Raw genomic sequence first — 25266 nt, forward strand, 5'->3', positions numbered from 1 at the left:
TGATGAAAATTACAGGCCTCTCTCATCTTTTTAAGTGGGAGAACTTGCACAATTGGTGGCTGACTAAATACTTTTTTTCCCCCATTGTATAAAACATATGGTGGATAATCCCACTATCCCATTACTTTTCTGTTAGTTGTGATTTTCACAAGTATGTGGTAAGTTTTCACAACTCTCAGCACAAAAATAGGTTTCAAAACTCTTAGGCCATTTTCAATTGATGACTTTTGAAAATATTTTCCTGTCATTTGTTAACAAAACATTTAACTATAATTTCATCAAACTGCTAAACTGAACTACAAAAAAAAAAAAAAAAAACTACGAAGACAAAATTGTATAGTGTCTAGTTTACGTACAGTTTGAAAACTGTATGAATTGACATTAAATGAATTTAGGTTGGAAGGTAAAACCAAATAATTTATGGATTTGGCTGTAAATACTACATTATCCTTCTTCAGCCAGTGTGCTTCTATACAGTAGGGCAAAGTGGGTCACTGTGCTACCATTTGAAATGATGGTGTAGTGTACAATGCACTGCTGAAATACTTGGGTGGTAAATTTGTTTATTCCACTCATTATCGGAATAATGTTACACTGTGAGCTGATTTTAGATGATGATGTTACAGTAACAAGTCACATAGAAAAGTTGTAATTGAGTAATGGGGCAGAAATTGCAAAAAGCTACACCAATACTTTTTACTGTAGGCTTCTGCTACATGCCACAATACCCCTATATCTGATGGTTTCTTCTATTCATGTAGTGTATAAGGATACTGAAACTATAAGACTGACATTTTTCTCAACATGATCCAATAGTGGGATAATGAGTAGCAGTAGTTCAGGTGTTTAGGTTTTTCCTCACTGGTTATTTGAAAAAAAATTAAAAGTGATTTGAAAAAAGCTGTACATTTGTGGAAAGTAGTGAACGATTGTACACTTCAGGAGAAAGATATTTTAAGGATGCACCCAATCAATCAGAGATTTAGAAGACAGTAATTCAATGTTTGGTCTAATAATATTCTATGTACAATACTTCCTGTGGTCACCAGGACAGAGCTAGCCCATCCCCCTTCACCCTGCCAGAGTCCCCTGGTCACAACTCTCCTGGTAGAGCCTTACTGCTGGGTCTGAAGAGGGTGTCTGTGTGGCTGGTCGACTGCAGGAAAACACCAGGGCAGAGTGGAACTGTAAGAGAAGGACACGAGGAGGGTGATGGAGATTTGATTTCATCAAGTAAGAACAATGGGGTGTGTGGATTAGACTACAATCTGCTTCTGCAACTTCTGTTAATTGATTTATAAACAGTAAAACACTCAATGGCCAGTAATTGTCGATCCAATTTTGTGAATGGAGGGGGGGGGGGGTGTACCTAATAAACTGGCCACTGAGTGTACAGTGAGGGAAAAGGTGTTTGATCCCCTGCTGATTTTGTACGTTTGCCCACTGACAAAGACATGATCAGTCTATAATTTTAATGGTAGGTTTATTTGAACAGTGAGAGACAGAATAACAACAACAAAAAATTCAGAAAAATGCATGTCAAAAATGTTATTTGATCTGCATTTTAATGAGGGAAATAAGTATTAGTTATTTGTTTAAGGACCCATATTTCCAAAACCTAGTTATTCAATGTCTTTGTTTCACAGGGGACACCCTAAACCGTCGTTCTCTCAGTGGGAGGGGCTTATCATCTGGGGCGCCTCAACCACATCATGTTGCTGACCAGACAGAGAAGAGTCTCTCCAGATCAGAACATCTCAAGAAACACCAGCAGAGACATACAAGGAAGAAACCTAACCACTGGTCTTCTGACTGTGGGAAGAGTTTCAGAAGCCGGAGTGGAGTCATAATTCAACAGCGGATTAACAACGGAGAGAAACCATACTGCTGCTCTCATTGTGGGAAGAGTTTCACTGCCTCTCACACCTTAAAATGTCATCAGAGAATTCATACAGGGGAGAGGCCTTACCCCTGCGTTGATTGTGGGAAATGGTTTGCTTTTTTGGGAGCTCTAAACATACACAAGCTGACACACACTGGAGAGAAATCTTTTAGCTGTGATCAGTGTGGGAAGAGCTTTGCTCAATCAGGGAGCCTGAATTCACACCAGCGAATACACACTGGAGATAAACCTTATAGCTGTGATCAGTGTGGGAAGAGCTTCAGGCAATCAGGGAGCCTGAATTCACACCAGCGAATACACACTGGAGATAAACCTTATAGCTGTGATCAGTGTGGGAAGAGCTTTGCTCTATCAGAATACCTGAATAGACACCTGCGAACACACACAGGAGAGAAGCCTTATAGCTGTGATCAGTGTGGGAAGAGCTTTGCTTGGTCAGGAGAGCTGACTAGACACCTGCGAACACACACAGGAGAGAAGCCTTATAGCTGTGATCAGTGTGGGAAGAGCTTTGCTTGCTCAGGAGAGCTGACTAGACACCTGCGAACACACACAGGAGAGAAGCCTTATCGCTGTGATCAGTGTGGGAAGAGCTTTGCTTACTCAGGACAGCTGACTAGACACCTGCGAACACACACAGGAGAGAAGCCTTATAGCTGTGGTCAGTGTGGGAAGAGCTTTGCTTGCTCAGGACAGCGGACTAGACACCTGCGAACACACACTGGAGAGAAGCCTTATAGCTGTGATCAGTGTGGGAAAAGCTTTGCTCGATCAGTACATCTGACTAGACACCAGCGCATACACACAGGAGAGAAGCCTTATAGCTGTGATCAGTGTGGGAAGAGCTTTTCTCGATCAGTACTTCTGAATAGACACCAGCTCATACACACAGGAGAGAAGCCTTATAGCTGTGGTCAGTGTGGGAAGAGCTTCAGGCATTCAGGGAACCTGAATTCACACCAGCTAACACACACTGGAGTGAAGCCTTATAGCTGTGATCAGTGTGGGAAGAGCTTCAGTCATTCAGGCCAACTGGCTGTACACCTGCGAACACACACTGGAGAGAAACCTTATAGCTGTTATCATTGTGGGAAGATCTTTGCTGTAGCTTGCTCCCTGACTATACACCAGCGCATACACACAAGAGAGAAGCCTTATAGCTGTGGTCAGTGTGGGAAGAGCTTTGCTTGCTCTGCACAGCTGACTAGACACCTGCGAACACACACTGAGAGAGAAGCCTTATAGCTGTGATCAGTGTGGGAAGAGCTTCAGTCAATTATGGAATCTGAATTCACACCTGCGAACACACACTGGAGTGAAGCCTTATAGCTGTGATCAGTGTGGGAAGAGCTTCAGTCATTCAGGGAGTCTGAATTCACACCAGCGAACACACACAGGAGATAAATCTTATAGCTGTGATCAGTGTGGGAAGAGCTTTGCTCTATCAGTACATCTGACTATACACCAGCGCATACACACAGGAGAGAAGCCTTAGACTGAATTCACACCAGCGAACACACACTAGAAAGAACCCTTAGATAGATATATATGGGAAGAGCTTTGTTCATTTAGGGCCAATGAGAAAACACCAAAAATCACAAACATTACGTATTTCATCTCCTTCCTATCTGGTTCCAGATCCCTAAATAAAGGATCAATAGAAAACATCTAGTGAACAGTCATATCCATCTCCCATTCTTAAATCAGGTTACTTATTCTGATCACCATGGTAACCTCGGAGGAGCATAATATGCAGCTCTGATCTAGGATCAGTTCTCCCCTGTCTCTATGTAATATCACACATTGGGATCTAAATGGATAAATGTTATCATAGAAAATGTCATAGTGAACCTGTGTGTGTTGGGGGGATGTTGATAATTGTATCTTCTTTCATGTACTCATGATACCATTATTATTAAATGTCATTATGTAGAATAATGTTTCAACAATAGGTGTCTATTCATGTATTCAATTGATCAATAAATTCAATCCATTATCTTCTAAACAAGAAGTTATCACTTTAATTTGATATTTTTATAATCATTATCTAAATTGATTAAAATGCTCCTAAAACTAATTGTCACACTCTGGCTCCAGGACTTGTGTATTTGAGCCAGGGTGTATGTTGGTTGTGGGGTTTTGGGTGATTTTTAGGTTTGCAGGTCTGTCACGGTTATTTCTATGGGGGGAGTTCTGTTGGGTCTATTTCTAGGTTGTGGTTTGTTTCCTTGTTTGTAGTTAATGACTCCCAATCGGAGGTAACGAGTGTCAGCTGTCGGCTCGTTATCTCTGATTGGGAGCCATATTTAAGCTGTAGGTTTTCTTGTGTTTATTGTGGGTTATTGTTCCGTGTTCAGTCGTGTCACTGAGGACTTCATTATCGTCATTTGTTGTTTTGTCGTGGTTGCGTTATTAATAAAGTCATCATGTTCACTCCACGCGCTGCGTATTGGTCCGCTCCTTCCGACGATCGTGACAGAATAACCCACCATAAAGGAACCAAGCAGCGCGTCCAGGAACAAAGGGTCTGGACATGGAAGGAACTGGTGGAAGGTAAAGGGTCCTGGACTTGGGAGGAGATCCTAGATGGTATGGATCGCCGACCATGGAACGAGACGGTGGAGAGGCGACGGCGAGAGGAGCAACGGCATCAGCAGGGCCATCATCGTCGGAAGGACGAGAGGCAACCCCAAGAAATTTTTTGGGGGGGCACATGGCTTGGGCGACGGAGCAGCAGGAGGCTGCCACAAGGCAGAGTCAGAGGGCTGCCAGGTTAAGGGGGCTGACGGAGGCAGAGAAGGGACGTATTCAGTGGGCTACCAGGTCAAGGGGGCAACTGGGTAAAGCAGGGAAGGAAAGTGTTGAGGCACGGCGTGAGGTACTGGGGTGTGTAACCAGTTCGGTCCGGCCCGTTCCTAGTCCCGTGGTGCAGCCAGTAGTGTGTGTTCCCCGTACGGTACGGCCTGTTCCGGTCCCTCGCACTAAGTGTACGGTGCGCGTCGCCAGCCCAGCCCGGCCTGTTCCTGAGCCTCATACGAAGCCTACGGTGCGCGTCGCCAGCCCAGCCCGGCCTGTTCCGGCCACTCGCACCAGGGATACGGTGCGCTTCGCCAACCCGGCCCGGCCTGTTCCGGCCACTCGCACCAGGGATACGGTGCGCGTCGCCAGCCCAGCCCGGCCTGTTCCTACTCCTCGCACCAGGGATACGGTGCGCCGCCAACCCGGCCCGGCCTGTTCCGGCCACTCGCACCAGGGATACGGTGCGCGTCGCCAGCCCAGCCCGGCCTGTTCCGACTCCACGCACCAGGGATAGGTGCGCTTCGCCAGCCCGGCCCGGCCTGTTCCGGCCACTCGCACCAGGGATACGGTGCGCGTCGCCAGCCCCGCCCGGCCTGTTCCTGCTCTCCGCACTAGGCGTGAGGTGAGTCCCCAGGGTCCAGCATGCCCTGTTCCGGCTCCCCGCACTAGGCGTTATGGGAGTCCCCAGGGTCCAGCATGCCCTGTTCCGGCTCCCCGCACTAGGCGTTATGGGAGTCCCCAGGGTCCAGCATGCCCTGTTCCGGCTCCCCGCACTAGGCGTCATGTGCGTTCCCAGGGTCCAGCAAGCCCTGTTGCTTCTCTCCGCACTAGCCCTGAGATGCGTGTCCTCAGCCCGGTACCTCCTGTTCCGGCACCACGCACCAGGCCTACGATGCGCCTCAGACGGCCAGAGTCTGCCGTCTGCCCAACGGGGCCTGAACTGTCCGTCTGCCCAACGCCGTCTGAACTGCCCGTCTGCCCAACGCCGTCAGAGCCGTCCGCCAGACAGGATCAGCCAGAGCCTTCTGCCAGACAGGATCAGCCAGAGCCTTCCGCCAGACAGGATCAGCCAGAGCCTTCTGCCAGACAGGATCAGCCAGAGCCTTCTGCCAGACAGGATCAGCCAGAGCCTTCTGCCAGCCAGGATCCGCCAGAGCCGTCCAGCCAGGATCCGCCTGAGCCAGCCAGCCAGGATCTGCCCCTCAGTCCGGTGATGCCCTTTAGTCAGGTGCTGCCCCTTAGCCCGGTGCTGCCCCTTGGTCCGGTGCTGCCCCTTAGTCCGGTGCTGCCCCTTAGTCAGGTGCTGTCCCTTAGTCCGGTACTGCCTACTAAGCAGTTTGTGACTGTGGTGGGGTGGGGATCACGACCGGGGCCAGAGCCACCACCGTGGACAGACGCCCACCCAGACCCTCCCCTAGAGCGTATGCTGGTGCGCCCGGAGTTCGCACCTTTAGGGGGGGGTACTGTCACACTCTGGCTCCAGGACTTGTGTATTTGAGCCAGGGTGTATGTTGGTTGTGGGGTTTTGGGTGATTTTTAGGTTTGCAGGTCTGTCACGGTTATTTCTATGGGGGGAGTTCTGTTGGGTCTATTTCTAGGTTGTGGTTTGTTTCCTTGTTTGTAGTTAATGACTCCCAATCGGAGGTAACGAGTGTCAGCTGTCGGCTCGTTATCTCTGATTGGGAGCCATATTTAAGCTGTAGGTTTTCTTGTGTTTATTGTGGGTTATTGTTCCGTGTTCAGTCGTGTCACTGAGGACTTCATTATCGTCATTTGTTGTTTTGTCGTGGTTGCGTTATTAATAAAGTCATCATGTTCACTCCACGCGCTGCGTATTGGTCCGCTCCTTCCGACGATCGTGACACTAATCAATGATTCATTGGATAATAATATCTATGAGGTCAAGGCAAGAACTATGCATACTGTGTCTTGTAACAACGGTTAATGTAATAACTTTTAGATTTGTAATGGAAAAAAAACGGTAAATGTAATATCTTGTCAGGTAATATAAAATGTTGAATTGTTATAGTAATAACTTTTCCATTTAATGTAATAAGTTACATTATCAGGTGAGTAACCTTTTTTTGGATGAATAACTAACATAATGACTTCAACCGATCATGTAATATCACCTAAACCAATTTTTTATGTGTTACTTCACTAATGTTAATGCACATACCACACTCCACCAATTGCAAACCCACACACACAAACCTATGCACTTGTACTCACACACAAACACACACTCTAATCATCAAATTGTATTGCTTGCATACACATACAGTACCAGTCAAAAGTTAGGACACATCTACTCATTCCAGGGTTTTTCTTAATTTTTTATCTTTTATATATTGTAGAATAATAGTGAAGACAAACTATGAAATAACACATATTGAATCATGTAGTAACCAAAAATGTGTTAAACAAATCAAATATATATTTTATATTTGAGGTTCTTCAAAGTAGCCACCCTTTGCCTTGATGACAGCTTTGCACACGTGGCATTCTCTCAACCAGCTTCACCTGGAATGCTTTTCCAACAGTCTTGAAGTAGTTCCCACATATGCTGAGCACTTGTTGGCTGCTTTTCCTTCACTCTGCGGTCCAACTCATCCCAAACCATCTCAATTGGTTTGAGGTCGGGTGATTGTGGAGGCCAGGTCATCTGATGCAGCACTCCATCTCTCTCCTTCTTGGTCAAATAGCCCTTACACAGCCTGGAGGTGTGTTTTGGGTCATTGTCCTGTTGAAAAACAAATTATAGTTTTGATGTCTTCACTATTATTCTACAATGCAGAAAATAGCACAAATAAAGAAAACCCCTTGAATGAGCAGGTGTGTCCAAACTTTTGATTGGTACTGTATTTAGCAGATGTTATTGCGGGTGTAGAAATGCTTGTGCTCCTAGCTCCAACAGTGCAGTAATATCTAACAATACACAACAATACACACACATCTAAAATATACACACCTGTACAATCATACACACACACACACACATTGATAAAACATTTACTGAATTAATCTGTAGACCTTATAGTCAACGAGCTAGGGGGCTCACTTAGGGTGAAAATGTCCCTTAGTGATTATTTTTAAAGATCTATGTCCCTAGAGTGTAAAATGTGTTCTATCATTGCAGCAATGGTAGCTTTCTGCATATTATCACTATTTCTATCCATCCCTCCATCCCATTCCGTTTTCCCATAGGGGTTTTACCCTATGACAATGTCAGCACACATAATTTATGTCATAAAAAAAGCATATCAATCACATAAAGGCTTCATAATTCATAAAGGTCATATTAACCAACTGCTATTATTTCATAGAACAAAACGTATAAGATCTCCTATGCTAACCTTATTTTCGGCGCTTATTCCAAAACCCACATTTTTCCCCATTAATTTTGTCCCATAGGGATGGCTGAACGAGCCAAAGGTAACTCATTTCTGAGTTTTAAGACTGTCGAGCTCGTATAGCTCGATATTGACATGATTGTTTGACGGTAAGTGGGGGTGGTACTTCCTGTATAAACACAAACTACCTTCCTTGACTACTTCCTATACAACGAAGCCAACAAGCTATCGGCCAATAGCTTTAACATCACATGTATGTAAGATTATGGAACATATGATTACGGAGAGGGTAACTTACTTCCTGGAAAGCAGAGTATATAGTATAGCCACATCAGAGTGGGTTCAGGAAGGGTACGGGAACTATGGATCCAGTGCTCTGCTGAGAAGCAGAGGTCATGAAGGCTCAGGTGAACAAGGAGACTGTTGTAGCTGTCTTTTTTCATGTGGAGAAGGCGTATGATATGATGTGGAAGGAGGGGTTGTTAATCAAGCTTGATATTATGGGGGTAGGAGGAAGAACGTACAACTGGATAAAGGATTTCCTGTTCGGAAGGTCTATCAGGTGAGGGTGGGGAAGTCTTTATCAGGCAGCTACTTGGTGGATAACGGTACACCACATGAGAGTGTGATTAGTCCTCTGTTTTTCTCAATCATGATCAATGCTGTTTACTCTCAGGTACAGCCGGATATAGGGAGGTCGTTATTTGCAGATGATGAGGCCTTATGGAAGAGGGGAAGAAATGTGCCATACATAGTCAGGAAGGTACAGCAAGCAATTGATGAGGTAGAGCGGTGGGCATTAATGTGGGGATTCAGGTTCTCTGTAGAGAGAACTCAAACAGGGTTCTTTACCAGGAGGAAGGTGGGAGATGAGGTATGCTTGAGGTTATATGGAAGAAACTTGGAGAGGGTAGGGGCCTTCAGGTTCCTTGGGGTATACTTTGACACTAGACTGACCTGGGCAGAACACATTGAGAGAGTGGTGGGAAAGTGTAAGAAGGTGCTAAATGGGATGCGCTGTCTGACGCGGAAGGAGTGGGGGGCTGGGCATTCCTCATTGAAGACCATGTATGTAGCATTGATCTGATCTGCATTAGACTATGGCAGTATAGCATATGGTTCAGCAGCCCAGACCTCACTGGAAAGGCTAGATGCCATACAGGGGCAAGGACTCAGAATATGCAGTGGGGCGTTTGGACGTCCCCAGTGGCTGCATTACAGGTAGAGATGGGGGATATGCCATTGCAGATTAGGAGACAGCAGCTGGCAATGAATTATTGGGTCAACCTACAAGGACATGGGGTGTCTCATCCTTCGAAAGGGATTTTACAGGCATGCTGGGAGCAATAGCAAAGACAGAACACAAGCTTTGGGGGGGTAATACCTAGGTGAAGGAAATGGGACTGTGTGGAAGGGAGTTTAGTCCAATGGTAGTTATTCCTGTAAATCCACCATGGCTACTCCCAGTAGTTGATCTAGAAGTGTTGGAGAGACTACAGGATGATACGGAGGGTGTTGATCCATCTGATTTCTTTAAGAGACGTCTGGAAACTATGTATCAGGATTTTGTAGCCATTTACATAGATGGTTCAAAAGATCCAAGGACAGGATGTACTGGGTCAGCATTTGTAGTGCAGGAATGTGGGGTGGAAGTCAGGAAACGTATTACAGATCATCTGGCTGTATATACGGCAGAGCTGATGGCCATACTGTTGGAGTTGCAGTGGGTGGAGAAAGTCAAACAAGACAGATTAGTTATTTGCTCTGATTCATGTGCAGTGGTAATGAGTCTCCAGTCATTTAGCTCACGTAGCAGACAAGACCTGCTTTATGAGGGGCTACAAACCCATGGCACGATTAAACAGATGGGTATACAGATACGATTTTTCTTGGGTCCCAGCCCATGTGGGGGTGGAAGGGAACGAGGCAGTAGATGAACTGGCTAAACAAGTACTTAGTAGTGGGGATGTTGATGTTGATGTTTCAATGAGCAAGGCAGAGGCAAAAAGACTGATATATACAGTGATGGTGCAGAGATGGCAGGAGCAGTAGAATAGAGATAAGGGAAGGCATTTATTTCAAGTACAGAGGAAAGTCGGGGAGGACGACAGGAAGGGACAGAAGAGAGGAGGCTATTTTTACAAGATTAAGGGTGAGACACAGCCAGTTGAATAAGACATTAAATGTGATAGGAAAGTGTGATTATTGTCAGGAAACAGAGACCGTGGAGCATGTATTGCTGCAGTGTGGGCAGTATCAGGGGGAAAGAGAGGATGAGATCTAGTATGAGGGAGAAGGGGATACAGGAAATTAGTTTAGAGTATATTGAGTAGAACGTCATTAGATATAGTCTCAAATATTTAATATTTTTTAAGAGTAACAGGGCTGGCAGGTAGACTTTAGTTTCTCCCTGTCTCTGGCCCACAGTCCTGTACAGTAGGTGGCGGTAATGCACCATAACGTTGGATGAAAACTGCCGATAAACCCCACTGAAGAAGAAGACTACCTCCTTCCAGCAGTGTGTAGCAGGGAGATTCCTAGATGTGAGAAGTGTGCAGGAGGACCTGAGACAAAGGAATGTGTAGTATTGATGGAATAAGTTGTGTGTGTAAAATGGTGCTGGAGATCAGAGGTGTCCGGTGAGAGAAAGACAGGTTGAGGTTGCCAGGATCAGAGTAGTGCAGAAGGTGTCGTATGCTGACGCAGTGGAGAGAGTAGTAGAGGAAGATGGGTCCAGGGTGAGGGATACTGAGAGGATCCATGTGATTAGGCCGAGGTCAACAGAGAGTGATGGGAATAACATGCCATGGTTGTCAACTGTACCACAGGAATAGAACGTAATGCAGTGCCTTAGACCACTGCGCCACTCGGGTTAGTTGGTTTTCCCTCACTAACTTTAAGCATCAGTTGTCAGAGCAGCTTACCGATCACTGCACAGCCAATCTGTAATTAGCCCACCCAACTACCTCATCCCCATATTGTTATTTATTTTAATTATTTGCACCCCATTATCTCTATTTGCACATCAACTTCTGCATATCTGTCATTCCAGTGTTAATACTAAATTGTAATTATTTTGCACTATGGCCTATTTATTGTCTTACCTCCATAACTTACTACATTTGCACACACTGTATATAGATTTTTCTATTGTGTTATTGACTGAACGTTTTGTTTATCCCATTTGTAACTGTGTTGTTGTTGTTTTTATCGCACTGCTTTGCTTTATCTTGGCCAGGTCGCAGTTGTAAATGAGAACTTGTTCTCAACTGGCTTACCTGGTTAAATAAAGGTTAAATAAAAATAAATGAAAATGAATTAATACTACAGAATAGTAGGCAGACACACAGCCACTTCACTAGGTGGCGGCATGCACCTATTACAATTGTTTGCGGATCGCCATAATAACAAGGAAGAAGAGCCCCACTTCCTTCAGTCTGCTCTACTCCAGCCACTGACTACTGCGGAGGTTGCATTGCTTTAAATGCCTCATGGCCACTGCAGACGTCGGATTGAACATACATCGGGGTTTACTGCTTCGCTGCACAGATAGCGCTGCTGTAATCAGTCTGATATTTTATAGGCTACCCTTACGGGCCTCAGTAAATTATTACTATCTGGACTCTCGACGAGGATGTTGTTCCAAGTGGCTCTCGGGTAGAGGTAGAGGTAGACGATAACAGATATCAGGATTCTTGGTGAATAGGGTGTTGAACGTTTTATTGACTCTAATAGAGCAGGTAAAATCTTATCCAATATCTTTCTGAAGTACGATTAGCCAACATTAAACCTTTATTTGTCACAACTTAAATCGAGTTTCGATATTTAAAAGGACGTTTGATTGCTCTGGTCTAGCTGTGACAAAGAAAGTAACTAGTGTAGGCTAGCTACAGATTTACTCTTGAGGTTTTTTTATTTGAAGAAACGCTGAAGAAAGAATAGCTTCCACGATGGATCAGGTAAGTTTGGTTTACTTTTATTAACAGTATGCCTACTGTGGTGTATAACATGTCTAGACCTAGTTTTCATCATCTGGTGGTAATAAACTATTGGTATATTTTGTCCTTCAGCAAAGTAGCCTACCAGCCTATTGCACACAGATTGATACAAGGCAATGCGCAACGAGCAGCTGAAGTCAGAACCATGGAGAAATAATGAGTCCAAGCCTACACCTTTTAGTAGGGGTGTTGGTAAAATGACCAGGGAAGCCAATCCAGAAAAATTGCCATTTACAACCTATTTGTTGTGATAATTGCGTTTTTTGTTCTATAACCTGTTACTTTATATGACTTGACAAAGCCGAGACAAGAAGACAGTGGCAGAATAAATTCAACTACACCTTTTTTTCAATCATAAAACCGGAGAGGAACGTCTGTCTGGTTGAGTATTGTTAAATTGCGTCAATTCAAATCTGGTATAGGAACAAAAAGAGGTCAATACACGTCTTCTAAAATAGACTAGTATTTTAATTAATGCAAACACTTGAATTGGTAAATATGATGTTCGTATATTCAGGCCCACTGAAAAACCACGCAGGGCAGTCAGAGAACTGAGCCATTGTTATAAGTTCTTCTTTAAATACAGAGATAGTGCCTGCTTGGAGCAGGCACTATCAGAGTAGAGACTGAGCGTGGTTTAGACTTACTCAGCCTATCTTTGGCGCACAGGCTGGTCCCAGCCCCTTGGCGCTTCACTGTTGCCAGGCATTAGTTGTTATCTCCACAACTTGTCTCGAGTCAGCAACCTCAGACATCTTTGTAGCAGAACACATGTCCTTGAGCGGTTTAACAAAGAGGCAGTGTGTGTGTATGTGAGACAAGTCCTATCTCATCCTACCCCCTAACAGTTCCCCACATTAATCACAGCTTGTTATATTAAACAATCTATATCAGTACAGTACAAACCTATTATGTTTAATCATTAATGTATTCTTTCTAAACTAGGCATCACATCTAGTTATAAGAAAATTGATCCCCACAATCCCCCTTTTCACACCCGCTGGGTGTGAACCCAAAATAAGAAATTTCAGGGAAATTTAGGATTCCCCCTTTTGACACCCACTAGGGTGTCACTCATTAAAATACAATACAAACAAAAATAATCACACTTTTATTAATAGGCAATAATGATAATAAAAAAATAAAAACCCTCAGTCCTTCCATCTACACCTAACTTGTACTAGGTTGGCTACCAGCCACCCTGGAACTTCAAACCTTCACATAAGGAAAGACAAACGTTCACAATGGTTAACTTGATTAATAAAGCATAAAACATAAACAGGGAAGTAAACTTTAGCCCCCTTTAGACACCCTCTAGGGTGTCACTCCACCACCTCACCAATAGCAAACCAAGGTTCATCCTTTGTCAACCCCAGTTTCTTCCGAAAGCTAGACTCAGTGTCTGCATCCCCTTCTTGAGCCCCTAGGAGGGGCATCATACCAGCCGCATGCACGACATCTGTAACAGACTTTCTCAGACAAGGAATTACACAGGCAGTACAGCACATTAATATTAGAAACACAACTACTAGGGTCAGAAATACAGTAACCACCATAACAGAGTACTTACCAAACCACTCCCTCAACCAGGAGAACAGTCCGTTTCCCTCCATTCCAGCCATGCTCTTCATTTCAGCTGATAGTTTATCTAAACCAACTAGGGCTTTAGAGATACTCCCGTCAGGACTGGTATTGTTGGGGATAAACGTACAACAATGGCTTACCATTCTATAGACACCACCCCTTTCTGCCTGATCTAGAGCCAACCTCTTTTTACTAAGTCATAAGAGTGAGATGGCGGATAATTGTTCAAAAGATCCCTTCTGTTGCATCCCTAGTCTAGCCAATAAATCGTTGTTGGTCGTAATAGATATAATTAATCCAATTCACAATTTTGTTTATTGTTACCCACCAAAAGAATGTGGTAGTAAACCCTTCCCCTAATTGTTTCATAGCTGTTTAAACACTTGAGTCTAGGAACAATCCGCTGTGGGGGCCGAACACGAATATAATGGGATTTTATAATCCCAAGCTGCTTATTGACATGTACCCCACCCATTGGCTACGTCCCTAACCCTTATTTTGAATATGACAGTCTGCCCTTCTCTGACTCCCATTTTGTAGGCCACTCGTCCTTGACGGTCAGTATGTGGGGTCGCTTCTCTTCTCTTTTACTTCTTAACAATGGTAAGGGCATAGCACAATTGGTGGTGGATCTTGACATATCAAGACCATTGCCGAGACTATGATGCAACTCAAGTTATCCATATTCCCAAAAACCGCCAACCCTCTCCTGTCCTCAATCTTTCTGCTTGGTACTACCCCATTGTCATGTGAATTTCTATCTCTAATTCAACCTAAGCTTGAATCATTACCAGAGGTTGTAAAGCTCTGGTTTTAATCATCAATGATTCAAGGTCCACAATCCACAAGTAATTATCGGTATATTTATTCATGGAGAGCTCTGCCGCCAAAAACACAAACATACTGTTTTTATACCCCGTGACAAACAAAGGCACTATGCTCCTCCCACCTTTAGGTGGCTTTCTTAAAACAGTTCCCGCCTTCTTCTTTACCCTTGAATGTTTAGTAATGTTAGTGGGTTGACACTACATGATAATTCGAATATCGTATACACATTTCTACTGTATTTGGGGTGAAATCTTTTAGTAATTATTTTTAATACACAAATTAATCTATCAATCCACCCTTTTGACTAAATGGTTTCATCTTCAGGATAAATGTATTTTACAAGCATGATTAATCTCAGAGATCACATCAGAACTAATAAACATTTCATCCAATTGCGGTCTTTCAGGGTCCAAATCCTCGTCATCCACCAAGCCTGGAGGATCGTTTTTCACATTCCCCTGGTCAGAGTCCGGAGTCCATCTCTCATCATTGTTTAGATACTGCATTTCACCAACGCCTGACTCACCAATCCTCGGACACAGGGAACAAGACAACAACCACATAATACAAGAATACCCATACAAACACTGACCGCTCCTAAAATGGTGGCTGCTAGGGTTTTCCATTTACCAAATATTTCATCAAACCATCTATCCACAATGTACTAACTTCTGAGTTCAGTTCATCCTTCACTTAGTGCAGTTAATTCTGTAAGAGCTCTGGTGACTGTCCCATCCAGTGTGGTGTTGTTAGGGATAAATATGCAACAATGGCTTATCTTTCTATAGCCACCGGCCCTTTCTGCCTGATCTAGAACCAACCTCTACTAAGTTATGAGCGGGATGGCGGATAATCGCTCAGAGATCCCCTTTACTGCATCTCTAGTCTGGTCAATAAATTGTTGTTGGTTGTAATAGATATAATTTATCCAATCCACATTTTTGTTTGTCACCCACCAGAAAAATGTTGTAGTAAAACTCTCTCATATTTGATTCATAGCTTTGTATTCGTCTGGAACACCCCTGGGGATGCCTATACCATCTATCCAAATTGGGCTATTTCCTTCCTGACTTATATTTCTTTTTCTCCTAATTATTCTTCCTGTCACTGGTCTTTGATGACCAATTCTTACAGGTTGGACCAACAATACTGGTGCACAAGTACCCACCCATCCCTCTGGTAATGTCTGCCGAATGCTCCCTTTGTTAGTGCATGCCCACCACACATCAGTCAGAGGGATGGTTAGGCTCCTAATTTTTTCCCCTCCCTTCCTTATCTAAATCAGTCACATTAATTATCTCCTTACAGCCATCAAAATCACCCAAGTTACGGGTGCCATTTCTATGTCTGTAACACTGGTATTCGCCAGGAGTTAAAGTGAATCTAGGTGGGCTGGCCCAGTATGTCAATTTTGCCAACCCAATCCCTGTGCAATTTGGCTCTTTTTGATTGGACCCCAGGTCTAATACACAGGGAAACATTGCCTTTGGCATTGGGGAGGTCAACATTGTTGGTCGCCCAATGGAGCATGCATAACAATTGGTCTCCCCCAAGGCCCTAGCGGTGTATTTCATCCACTTTAACCAGAGATTCTCATCAGGGACCCCCTCCACTTCCCCATTGTTCCATTCTTGGAGGAGAAAATCTTTCATAGTGGACGGGTTAGTTGAATTGACTCCGTCATCCCTTGACTGATTTACTCGGTCTATTGCTGTTAGTGGATTAATGACAGTACCTGCTCCCTCTATATATTTTGACTCCATCAAATATAATCTTAGACAAGTATCCCGTCCGTATACGTCCGCGCAAGCCCAGTAAATTCTTTTCATGTCCTCTTTAGTGACTTTTACTATCGTTACTACCATCTCCGTGGGGATGTCGTTATACCTTCTTATCCTCCATCTGGACGTCCAGCTCCCCCCCCCGTCTCATATCTCCTTCCCCCAGTATGTCTAAATACCTGAGCCCAGGAACAATCCGCTGAGGGAGCTGAACATAAATACAACGGGATCTTATAATCCCATGTTGCTTGCTTATCCGCTCTGATAAGATCCCTAATCATAATTTTGAATCTTACTCCCCACCCTTCTCTGACTCCTATTTTGTAGATCACTCGCCCTTGACAGTCAGTATGTCGGGTCGCTTCCCTTTTATTTCTTAATAATGGTAAGGCCATAGCGTAATTGGTGCGAGGTGGTGGTGGATCTTGACATACCACGACTATTGCCGAGACTATGATGCAGCTCAGGGTCACCCATATTCCCAAAAACCGCCAACCCTCTCCTGTCTTGAGTCCTTCTGCTCGGTACCACCCCATACTCACACCCTAGGAACACACTACAGTGATGATAGGTCTGGGTAGGAGATCTTCGTTGACAGAGATGACCCCCGGACCCTGTGGCCCAGTTCCGCTCGTCAACTCTGCGTGTGCTAAGCGGTGCTTGTATGTGGTCTTACCTTCTTGCAGTGGGTAACATGGACCCAGGTTCCTCTCTCTGCTATTCTAATGGCCAAGGTGGTTACCAACATAACCTGATAGGGCCCTTCCCAACAGGCCTGCTTCCAGTTTTCCTTCTAGTGACTGGATGCTCACCAGTCACCTGGTTAGATAGTGGGTCACCTTCTCCTTTAGTTCACCTGTGGGGCACAAAACCTCTGACATACGGGTGTGGTTAATAAACTATCTTCACACATGTTCAGATTAATCTAACAATTTCTGACTGCATTCTCTTTTTAGACTGTATCTAAAAAAAAAATATTTTTTAAAAAAAAGTATTTTGTCCTCTCCTTCGTATATTATTTAATACAATTAGCCTCTTCCCCCCTCTTGACACATAGTTCTGCTTATGTGTCAATTTTTTCCACCTTCCTAAACATTCCCTTAGGTTATTTATCAACCAATTGCCATGCCTTTCATTTTTGAGATTGTCTTTTGCTTCTTTATTGCTCCTCCCACTTCCTTTGTCTTTATGGCGGCTAAATTCGACTTTCATTCAGTTCAGAATCAATTAGTAATCCAACAAACAATCTCTTATCTTGTAAAAACACTTATGTTTAGTTCAACCTCTGTTCTACCCCGGCTCTCCCGGGCTTGACCTGAAGACTGATTGTTGGACATGACAAGTCCATTTTTAGGTCAGCTAAGTATTCTGCCTAGCAACAAAGAATAAAAACCTATATGTTCGTGATTAACCCAGTTATCTCTAATAGCCCACCAAAAAACACCTCATCTTTAAATCACGACCAATGTCATATCCCTCCATCTACCATTTGGGTAACATCCCTGATATATGTATGAAAAGCTAAGACTGTTTGGGAAGAGAGCAACAACATAAACTGTTCTTCCTCCTCAGAGTTCCAAATGATTTTATCATGGGCTGCCATTGCCTTCCCATAGATTGCTCACTTTGTGTCCCTGTTCTGCTAGGAAGGTTAACAATTGGATTGTATCCCTCTTACATCCCTCCTGAGTGGGATTAGCCAATAGAATATCATCTACATAAACTAACATTTGGCTTCCCTCCTGAGGTTCAAACTTTCCCAAATTCCTAGTTATAGCCTGGGCAAAGATTGTATGACTTTCCGAGTAGCCTTGAGGCATCCTAGCCTATGTCCATTTCCTTCCTTGAAAAGTAAAGCCAAACCACCCCTGACTATCCGGATGAACTGGGATACTAAAGAAAGCATTAGCTAAATCTATCACTGTAAAATAGGAGTTTTCTGGTTTCAATTGGTTCAGCAATGTATGTGGATCTGGTACACATGGAGCTCTGGGAATTATATTTCTATTAACCCCCTGCAAGTCCATTACCATCCTCCAGTCGGCGCTAGGTGCCGCCTTTTTAACAGGAAATACTGGAGAGTTGCATTGTGCCTCATCTCCAGGAATTATCACCCCTCCCTTAAGTAAATGCTCAAATGTAGGTGTTATCCCTTTTATTGCTTCTGGTTTCATAGGGTATTGCTTTTGGTATGGTCTATGATCGGATCGAGGAATCACTTGTACTGGAGCTACCCCCTTAATTAGTCCCACATCGGCTGGTCCTTGTGACCATAATTTGAACGGAATTGCTGCCAACTCATCCTCCTGTTCCTGAGTTAAGAAAATCTCTTCCTGTCATCCGTTAAAATTTGTCTCCAGGTGGACCCCGGGCTGGGTTTTTGCTCTCCAATTCAATTTTCATCTATACCTCCCCGTGGAGTGGCTATACTGATCCCCATTTGGTGTATTTTGCCAGTCAGTGATGTTTTTCCCCTGTTTTATCCATTTACCTAGTGATAACCATTCCTCTGAAGGTTCTTTCACTAGGGAAACATGGGGGCTCCACCTTTCTCTGTACAGTCTCTGGCTTTGTGGTCCTAACTCCACCTCTACAGCTGCCCGTTTTTTATCATAGTGAACCCATTTTATCCCAATTGTTTTTTCTGTGGTTTTTAACAATTCTTCCTCATAATCTGGGTTAGGACCTGGGTGCTCATTACACCATAATGTACAGTGTAAGTCATCTACCGTCATCTTGGTTGATCCAATCACTAACTCATTACTTAGGTCCATTAGTGATTTCGGTATGTCTGTGAGTCCCCCTCTTAGCAGATCCTGGCTATACTAATAGCATGGTTTTCCCTCCCCGCTCAATACCATATTATCCCTTACGACATATGCCTTCATACCCCTCAGCGTTGGCTTTACAGCTACGTTCAACTGAGTCATGGCATCCCTTCCTAGCAAATTGACCGGACACAGGCTTGATACAAGTACAGGTATGCATACCTCTCCCCCTGAAACTTCATGTTTTAAAGTCACCGTGGCCGATAATCGCTCTATAAATTGATGGCCCGAGGCCGAGCGTACCATGATTTTTTCCCCATTAATTCTAATTCCTTTGGGTATGTCGGCTACACAGATCGCTGTGCGACATGCCCCTGTGTCACACAAGAATTTAATATTTTTCCCCAATATTGTTAAGGTGAGGTATGGTTTCTGTTCTTGCTGCAGAGCCAATTCAATCGTTTCCAATTCAAACACTTCACACCCTGTATCAATGGTATCCTCTGACCCCTCTCCTTCCTGTCTTAGGGTGCACTACACCCTCTATAGCTCTTACTACCTCTTTCTCTCTATCTAACTTCTATCATTACTGAATCAATGATAATACATTTACATTCTAGTCACCCAGCAGACGCTCCTATCCAGAGCGACCTACAGTTAGTGAATACATATTATTCTTTTTATTCTTTTTTTTTCTACTGGCCTCCCCCCGTGGGAATCGAACCCATAACCCTGGCGTTGCAAACACCATGCTCTATCAACTGAGCTACATCCCTGCCGGCCATTTTCCCCCCTACCCTGGACGACGCTGGGCCAATTGTGCGCCGCCCATGAGTCTCCCGGTCGCTGCCGGCTGCGACAGAGCCTGGATCCGAACCAGGATCTCTAGTGGCACAGTTAGCCCTGCGATGCAGTGCCTTAGACCACTGCGCCACTCAGGATAATAATAACTGCAATAATTATCAATAATAATTATAATAACTATTACGAATTATATTGTCATTTTTCTGATGTTCTAATTGTAGTCTATTCCATCACTTTAGTTTAAAATATAAAGTTATTTATAACAAATCCAGAACCCACCACAGGCTGGCGCTATTCCCCCAGCACAACAGCCAATGCCACTTGCTTCCCTGTAACGAAAATAAATTATCGTTTTAAAATTTTCCAACTATTTGTATTTTCCCGCTAACCCATTTCAGTTCGCTATTCAATATCTTTAACAGTTTTCTCTGATTCGGCCCCAATCAATAAAACAAATGCTTGATATTGTTCATCAGCATACACTTAATGACATTCCTACCATTTGAACTATGTCCTGTCTCACCTCCTCCCCCTCTCCTGCTCCTTCCTACATTATGGGGGAGGCGCGGGAAACTTCCCTACAATCTACCTTCTTAGGAAATAATGTCATTCGTACTTGTAACATATTTTCATAGATTATTTAGAATACTACTAAAGTTATCTTATGCAACTTTTAATACACGTAAAAACTCTCTCTCTCCACCCATTCTCTATTGAATAAGTGTGTCTTCCTAGTTACCCCATAACCACGCCTCAAATCTTTTATTCAGCATTTAACCAACCAAATACTAAGTAGTATCCGGTTATCATTTATACCCGCCGTTGAATTCCCTCATACACACATATTTCACCTTATGCCATTCAAATGCCCAACACGACAGAATAGTTCAATTCAACTCTCTATTGGTTTTTCAAGTAGCTCCGGACCAGAGCGTCTGCCAACTGACCAAAAATGCAAATATTCTCTACTTTCTCACTCATTACGTACGTCTACGTTTGAGTGCGAAAGTTCATACACCTGCATTTACATTTTACATTTTTTTACATTTTAGTGATTTTGCAGACGCTCCTATCCAGAGCGACTTACATGAGCAATTAGGGTTAAGTGCCTTGCTTAAGGGCACATCGACAGATTTTTTCACCTAGTCGGTTCGGGGATTAGAACCAGCGACCTTTCGGTTACTGGCACAACGCTCTTACCCACTAAGCTACCTGCCGCCTACCGTTGGACTTTATAGGTACCTCTCAAATAATCGCTTTGTGGTGTTTTTAGCCAATTCTTAATTGACACGAATAATTTTTTCAACCATTTTACCCGTTGAACCAAAAAAATTGACTGTCCTCCTCCTTTTCTTTACCCATGCAGTCACGATGGTTAAATATTCCTTTGTTCCCGTTAAAGCATTTTCGCGCTTAAAAAAAACACTCGCTGTCTCCAGCCCCTCCTTTCGCTGTTTAAAAAAAAATAATTGCTCCACAGTTGATATGCATTTGAGTAATCATATTTTCTAACTTTGCAACATCGAGATGCCCAATAAATCCATACCTCTTCTCCCAAATGGATCCATAAAACATGTTTCTCCGATCTCTTCCTAACATATATCGTTAATCTCCCGTTAATTCTCGAACTTGTTTAGAAGATGTCTTTCCCATGGTGGAACAATAAGAAAGCCCCCCCCCCCCCTTTTTGTTTTTTAAATAATTCACTCCCGAATTATTTTCGTAGGAGCTAATATCTTAGTGCGCCTCTTGCTTTTGTAATTAACCATTTAAAATTATTTAACCCCTAACCCAGAGTTTCTATTTAAAACTCCGGTTTCATGAAAAGAGTAAGTTACCCAATTTTTCTCACGCGACCTATTTTTTGCTCCTTCCTTGAAATAATGATCACGTCTCCCGATGGATTAAGTCTCACACATATACGACCTTATCATCTGCCAAACTTGTTTGCAAAGTTCTAGCAAATGCCCAGTCGTATATGCTACTCCCGACACATCCATCTCATACGATGATAATTATTTCCCTGTTTATACTGAACATTGCAATTCGTACAATGACAATATTAACTAGTTTACATTTGTGATTGCAATTCACTCCATGTCATTTCGGACTAGTTTATTTTTGTAATAGCTATTTACCTAGGATCAATTGCGGACCCTCCATGTTTCGTAATAATTATTACCTTCTTTGAGATTTTGGTAACCTGTCTGCCCTTTACAAGAATTCCTATTCTTATACAAGTTCAAATCATTTCACCAAAATCCATGAATAAAAATTACTGACCTTTTCCTTGCAGTCTGGATTAAAATGCTTTTTCAAACTTGTTAACGTCTTTATTGTTCATAAAGAGTAATCACCAGCCTGTTTATAACCTTAACGTCGAAGGCCAGGACTCTTTTACGGATGCTATCACCCGTCCGTGCACGGATTTCGGTGTCTTTAGAACGATAAAGATGTATTAAGCTCCGCTTCGAAGGACCAATCTGTCATGTGAATTTCTATCTCTAATTCAACCTAAGCTTGAATCATTACCAGAGGTTGTAAAGCTCTGGTTTTAATCATCAATGATTCAAGGTCCACAATCCACAAGTAATTATCGGTATATTTATTCATGGAGAGCTCTGCCGCCAAAAACACAAACATACTGTTTTTATACCCCTTGACAAACAAAGGCACTATGCTCCTCCCACCTTTAGGTGGCTTTCTTAAAACAGTTCCCGCCTTCTTCTTTACCCTTGAATGTTTAGTAATGTTAGTGAGTTGACACTACATGATAATTCAAATATCGTATACACATTTCTACTGTATTTGGGGTGAAATCTTTTAGTCATTATTTTTAATACACAAATTAATCTATCACCCATACTCACACCCTGAGAACACACTACAGTGATGATAGGTCGGAGTAGGAGATTTTCGTTAACAGAGGTGATCCCCAGACGCTATTGGTCCAGTTCTTCTCTCTAACTCTGCATGTGTTCAGTGGTGCTTGTATGTGTTCTTACCTTTTTGCAGTGGGTAACGTGGACCCAGGTTGCTCTTTCTGCTATTCTAATGGCAAAGGCAGTGACCAATATAACCTGATAGGGCCCTTCCCAACAGGCCTGCTTCCAGTTTTTCTTCTTTAGGGACTGGATGCTCACCAGTCACCTGGTTAGATAGAGTGCGTCACCTTCTCCTTTAGTTCACCTGTGGGGCACAAAACCTCTGACATACGGGTGTGGTTAATAAACTATCTTCACACGTGTTCAGCTCTCAATTTCTATTTCTGACTGCATTCTCTTTCTAGACTGTATCTACATTTTTATTTTATTTATATTTTGTCATCTCCTTCGTATATATTTATTATTTAATACTACCATCTCCTACCATCCCCCCTTTGACACATGTTTTGCTCATGTGTCAATATTACCACCTACCTAAACAATCACTTAGGTAATATTGGTAATTTATCATCCAATTGCCATCCCTTATTTTTACCCCCTAATTTTAACATAACAACCCTTTATAACCATCATACTAGGTGTGTTGTTTTGTATTTGAAAAACCCAATTTGAAAAACAACAACCACAAATAGCCAGGCCCCACTTGATTTGGTAGCTCACTTTTATGACCTAAATACTGCCTAACTTCACTACTGCTCCCCCTAGCCCTGGGCAACATTCCAATGAGATAAGCTAATCTCTTTCTCCTGGTTATACATTTTGTTAACCTTCAATTACCATCAGTAATCTAAAGATGGTAGTACACACAAAACATGATACAGATATCCCCAATCCTAACCCATCAATAATTGTTTGTATCAATCTAATTCCTCATAACTAATCCATAAAACCACTCAAAATTCCTTGAGTATACAATGATTATTTAATTGATTACCCTAAATCTGCTACATGTGATCTCATCTCAAATGATCCATTATCAATTATTTGATCAACCCCCTAAGAAAATCTGTCTCCCCTTCTATTGTTCCTGTCCCCCCTGTAAATGTCATATTTCATTTTTTAGCCAATACAATCATGGTTACATCAAATGTTCCCTCCTTTGGCCATTTAGTTACTATCTTTCTGGTCATTTTTCTCATTTGTTAGAGATACCAATATCTTCACTATTTTCTGGGAACCTTCTCTTCGTGATTGCTACTGGTGATCCTGCCATCTCTACTTCTGGTGTGGTCTAATGTCTATATTAGGGTGTAAGGTAAATTATTCCTGTTGTCTTTTTCAGCTAAACGTTTTATATCCCTCAGTTAATGGTATTTTCTCCCTAATATATCTTCATACTCTTCCTCTTTCCCTAAATGAGATTTAATCCCTTGCCTTTCCTCTACTATCCTTCTATCATTACTGGATCAATGATAATAACTGTAATAACTATTAATAATAATTGTAATAACTATTTCACATTAAATTGCGCCTTTTTCTGATAATGTTATAATTGTAGCCTATTGCATTACTTTAGTTTAAAATATAAGTTTGTTTATTTAACAAATCTAGAACCCACTATAGGTTGGTGCTATTCCCTCAGCATAATAGCTAAAGCTACTTGCATCCCCTGGTCCCCGTAACGAAAATAAATTATTGTTCTAGAATTCACCAACTATTTGCATACACCACTGGTGTAAAGCAACCTATCGAATAAAGTAATAACAATTAGAATTTATTAAAGCACTGCCTTCCAGTCAAGTATTTAGACCTCTACTTGAAATCTTACAGCTCAATCTAACTCGCTTGACTGTCTCTATTTTTTTTCTGCTAACCAGAGCCATAAATTATTCTCCTTTGTCCTCAACTCAATTTTCACAGCTCTATCGCCATTTCAGTTCGCTATTCAATTTCTTTAACTGTTCTCTCTGATTAGGCCCTAATTAATGAAACAAATACTTGCTATTGTTGATAAGCATACATTTAATGATATTCCTATCATTTGAACTATCTCTCACCCCTCCCCTTGTTCCTTCCTACACAACGGGGGAGGCGCGGGGACCTTGTAACATATTTTCATAGACCTTTCTAGAATACTTCTACTTAAGCTATCTAATTCAACCTTTCACATTTCTCAATCCACGTAGTAATCTAGGTCTATAGCCCTAATGCGAAAACTTTACCCACTGTCCCTACCTGGGTTTGAACCCGGGACCCTCTACATACATTGCCAGTCACCCCACACATTCTGCGATGCTTTCAAAGTAAATACTTCCAGTTCATAGAGCAAGTGACGTCACCAAATGAAAACCGCACTAGCTCTCACCTCATTCAGCAACACAAAAACTCTCTCTCCCTTCACCCATTCCCTATTGAATAAGTGAGTATTTCTATTTAACCCCAACCACGCTACAAATCTTCCATTCAACATCAACAAACCAAATACTCAGTAGTATCCGGTCACCACCCATACCAGCCGCCGAATTCACTCATACACACAGACCCCACCCCATGGCACCGAAAT

At 42.8% G+C, this 25266-nt stretch overlaps 1 pseudogene; it reads left to right on the forward strand.

Annotated features, from left to right (window-relative positions):
- The first annotated feature begins 1316 nt into the window (after positions 1 to 1316).
- On the forward strand, positions 1317 to 3791 carry LOC121551516 (annotated as a pseudogene).
- Positions 3792 to 25266: the final 21475 nt, after the last annotated feature.

The sequence above is a fragment of the Coregonus clupeaformis genome, unplaced genomic scaffold (assembly GCF_020615455.1).
Source record: "Coregonus clupeaformis isolate EN_2021a unplaced genomic scaffold, ASM2061545v1 scaf0595, whole genome shotgun sequence".
NCBI classification, from domain to species: Eukaryota; Metazoa; Chordata; class Actinopteri; order Salmoniformes; family Salmonidae; genus Coregonus; species Coregonus clupeaformis.